This window comes from Alexandromys fortis, unplaced genomic scaffold (assembly GCF_014885135.2).
Source record: "Alexandromys fortis isolate MF-2015 unplaced genomic scaffold, M_Fortis_MF-2015_v1.1 scaffold_51, whole genome shotgun sequence".
In the NCBI taxonomy this organism is placed as follows: domain Eukaryota; kingdom Metazoa; phylum Chordata; class Mammalia; order Rodentia; family Cricetidae; genus Alexandromys; species Alexandromys fortis.
In genome coordinates this window covers 8,711,345-8,715,899 of record NW_026067925.1, presented here as the reverse complement: position 1 = coordinate 8,715,899, position 4,555 = coordinate 8,711,345, and the positions used below count along the sequence as shown (strand labels likewise).

Below are 4,555 nucleotides of genomic sequence, written 5' to 3'. Positions count from 1 at the left end.
CCCTAGACCCTAGCTCTTCTTTTCTGACATGTTCCATCTTAACTCCTTCTTCCCAGACACTAGGGTCCCGCCTGCCTAGGTAAGGCCTGCAACTCCCAATAGTTAACTTTATGTTCATCTGCTTATCCTCCCCCACTCTATCCTTCTCTCCAGAACCTCAGAACCAAACCCTGAACCCCAATCCTGTTTTTTCTTTTGTTTTTTTTTTTGAGGTAGGGTTTCTCTGTAACTTTAGAGCCTGTCCTGGAACTAGCTCTTATAGACCAGACTGACCTTGAACTCACAGAGACCGCCCTGCCTCTGCCTCCCGAGTGCTAGGATTAAAGGTGTGCACCAGCACCACCACCACCACCACCACCCAGCCTAGTGATCTTACTCTGTGGGAATACCTTCCTTGCCCCAAGAGGCTTGCTGACTCCCACCCTGCAGCAATGCAAGTCTAACCCACGCCCCTCTCTGATTTCACTCCTATCTTTCTTCCCAGTCACATCACCTGACAAGGAACTCACTCACGCGCTCTAGCCCTGCAAGGCACAGCATCACCTGACTTCAGCACCCAAAGGCAAAGGGGGCGGGCCTCTTACATACAAACATTTTTCCAGATAGACCCATTATGACAGAAGCTAGACACTTGCCCCCCAGAACCTGAGTTTCAGGAAATAGCTCGTGTTCTGCACAGCCTGGAAAGTTCCACCAAGCACTTCAGCAATCCTACATTAGTCTACACTGGCTGAGGGGCCCAGGATGGGACAGGAAATGACTCAACTAGCTGCTTTATAAGAATATAACATGGCTGCGATCTTCTTAGCCCAGGATGGAATTCCTTGAGTCAACCAGTTCTGATTTTAGAATCTGTTACATCTCCCTACTTGTTTCTGATTCCTAGCAGGAAGCAAAGAGGCTGCAGCTACGCCACGTCAGACCACTGGACCACCTGGCGTGAGTCTGTCTGCCACTGCTGCCCTCGGGCTCCTGGATGTTCATCTGGACCCACCTTACTCATTTGCTCGTGGTTCTTTCCTTTCTGCGGGTTTCATCTGATCATTTATTCATTCAGGCAGGCAAACTAGAGCACCAGAGCCCCAGGCCGGCCAGTCATCTCCTCAGACACCATGGAGTAAGGAGAACTCATTCCCGGTATTTCAAACAGGAGCCCTGAAATTGATCCCATGGGTCTGACTCATGTCATTTGTCTACCTTGGAACGATGAAGATAGAGTCCCCTCCATGCCCAAAGGAACACAAAGTCTACTTCTGAAGAAGGTGGGCAGGTAGAAACCAAAGATGTTCTCAACAATCATTGATGACTCAGAAGCATCTCAAGAATTTGCACACCACTCTCTCTGCCCATCCCTTTCTCCTCCTCGTGACTCCTGACAGAATCTCACCTTTGTGTGCTTAGCTGCTGACCTGGTCCTTACTTATCTCACCCAGTCATCCGACATGCCTTTCCATCCTCCAGATTGTTTCCTTGGTAGATTCATAACAGGTCCAGGCTATTAGATGGAGGAGAAGTCTGGGGAGGTGATTTTCTTTACTAAGAGGAAGGAAAGTGTACAAAGCCTGCTGCTGCCCTCGACAATTCTGAACTCGCTCCCAGTTCTTGCGCCTGGGCTTAGACGTATGTGGATGCAAAGGTTGGAGCTGCTGCCGCCATCTTGTGAGCAGTGTGGGGAAAGCCGAGATAACTGCAAAAGACGTTAGCTTAGAATTCTGGCAAAATCAAACAACACAGGCAGCTCTGCCCTTGCTTATCCACTGGATGTCTGTTTCTTTCATCTGGACACGCACTACCTCTTTGGCAGCCGTTCTCCACAAACACACTTCTCACGGAGAGCAGCAAGCGAGAAACAGTCTGTGCTCTGTTCATCTTCCTTTGCTAAGGCAAACACATCTGACCCTCCACTGTCCCACAGGCCTAAGAAAGGGCACAAACCTGGATGGTCTTCCCGCTTCGGACTCTGTCACCCTTGTCGCTCACCGTTAGACTGGTAACACGAAACAATGATTGTGGAGGCTGAGAAGCCCCAAGAGCCAGGGGAGGTGATGGTCAGAGCCAATCTGCTGTAAAGCTCCCCATAGCTAGCTTGTGCATTCATTTCCTGGGTGAACAAACCTTGCACCCCCAAGTACCGCTCACAAGCAAGCATCCCTCAGCTGTCCAGTCTGCAATCTGCAGTGGGGATCCGTAATCAAGCTGACCGGCCCATTCTCACAGTAATGACCAAGCAGCGCTTTTCTCTGAACCCACCTCCCCAGACCCATGGTCCAGGCTTATCTTCTCAGCGATGTCCACAGTGTTCGTCCACAGCAAAGACTTGCTGAGCAGACATCCACTTTCCCTTAGAGAAAACGGTTGAGAGAGACAAGGCACTGAATGTCAGTCTACAGGGAGGGGTAAATAAGCCTGGTGAGACAAGACAAGGCCTGGTTCATCCACAGAAACACTGCACACACTTTGTAGAAGTGGCCTGGTTTATGAGACGGCTCAGCACGAAGCTCCCAGTCCACGACTCCTGCTCCAGAGCCGATGCCCTGTGGGCAGCCTTTCTCTGAGATCCACACAGCAGCACACTTCTCCACAGCAGCTCATGTCTGCAGGACTCGTGGAGGTTCCACCAGCACACCAACCTCCATCAGGTCAGGAGAGCAGACTAGACGGAGATGGGGGCAGCATTAGAGACTATGAAATAGAGAAATCAAACATCCTGTAGCCAGAACAGCCTGGCTGTCACTACACACAGGTTCTCTGAAGCATCCCTACACCACCCTAAATTATCCTTCACTCTCTCAATGGTGAGGAAGAAGCACGGCTGGGGGCGGGGAGAGCGCCATTCTGCTTTATACCAATGACTCCTGAGTAAATGAGACAAGGCCCAGGGAGGCCTCGTGATGGCCTGGAGACAGAGTGCAGAGGGTAGGGAAACGTACCGCAAAGTTTGCAATCCGCCCCCATCTGCTCTGCGCTGTTCCATCCGTGCAAGCACTGAACGGCTCGTCTGCTCTTGCCAAACAGACCCATGTGGAGACCAGGCTGTCTGGAAAAGTCTATAGATAGAAGGAGGGTCAGTCTCGCTCTCTGGGGTCTCACTGACCTGGCACAATCCAACCCAAAGGCAGAATGCCCGTTGACCTACACGTTAGCACTTTCGTGCTGAGATCTCAGGGTTCCAGTCTCCAGTCCTGTGCTCCCCAAGTTCACAGTCTCATGGGAAGCCCACAGATTGACCAAATGTAGACTTGACTATGAAGTTAGAAAGGTAGGCTAGACTGTGAAGGGCCTCTCACACCAAGCCAAAGGGCTTAGGACAGATCTCTTCATCCACGGCCTCTGTTTTGATGGTTACACTTGATCCAGACGCATAGGAAGAAAACATTAAAATTTCTGTATTTCTGGGCTGGAGAAATGTCTCAGTGGTTAAGAGCACTGACTGCTCTTTCAAAGGATCTGGGTTCAATTCCCAGCACCCACATAGTGGCTCACAGCTGTCTGTCTGTGACTCCAGTTCCAGGGACCTGACAGCCATGCACATAAGATAAAAATAAATATTTCTTTTAAAAAAATATGTATTTCTATGCAACTAAATGCATAACAAATTAGACAGTTCAGCGCTCACTTCAGCAGCATATATACTAAAATTAGAATGACACAGAGGTTAGCATGATCCCTGCATGAGGATGATATGCAAATTCGTGAAGCGGTATATATTTTTGTGTTTTGTTTTATTAAGGAAAAACTCTTTCAAGAGGAAAAAAATTAGACAGTTCAGTCTAGGAACTTCCAGGCTGACCTGCAGATTGGAAGTTGCTGCATGTGTTGCAGAGAACTTAGGTTGTTGCTATGCAAGACTGGAAGAGCATCGGAAACCACAAAGGAGCTGGTAAGACGTCTGGGGAGTGTGGACGGATGAACACACAGGTGCAGCAGAAGGAGTGGCCAGCGTCCGCCCCGGCCATGGCTCCCCAGCAGGAAAAAAAGCAAACCAAGAGTCCCTGGTGAACAGAAACTGGCAGTCCTACCCACAGGACAAAGCCATGGCTCTCACAACCCTCTAATTCCATGGAGGGATTTGGGGAGACAGAGCACCTCCTGTGTGTGACTGGTCAACACTTACAAGGTCACGTTTCCATCTGCAGTGTCTCAGGTAGCTACACCTAGAAAACATCCTGAGAGGGGGCCTAGTTTAACACTGGGTTACTCTGAGGGCCTGGTCACAAGATCTAATGGGTCACAAGATCTAATGGATCACAAGATCTAATGGATCACAAGATCTAATCGATCACAAGCCAGGGGCCCCAGGAACAAACTGACACAGCCTCTGAGCAGGCAGTTGTGGAAAGGCAGGCTGCATGCAAACATGCCAAGAAGTTCAGGTAGCAGGTGACACATAGACAGAAGGATGCTGACCAGAAACCTTGCCCTTTGTAGCTGGGTAACCGTGACATCTGAAAAGCCCCAGCGTGAGCTTAGCAGGTGCTCCACACTTGGAGCCACCACCCACTGTGGCTCACTTCCACTAGACTGAGAACTCTGACACTCCCCCAGAGCCCTTGAC

General features: G+C 50.0%; 1 non-coding gene across 1 annotated transcript; it reads left to right on the top strand.

Moving 5' to 3' along the window:
- The first annotated feature begins 3,608 nt into the window (after positions 1–3,608).
- LOC126502252 (U6 spliceosomal RNA) lies at positions 3,609–3,712 on the top strand. Its single transcript, XR_007591874.1, has one exon. It is a non-coding gene; the product is annotated as a U6 spliceosomal RNA (small nuclear RNA).
- The last annotated feature ends 843 nt before the right edge of the window (positions 3,713–4,555 follow it).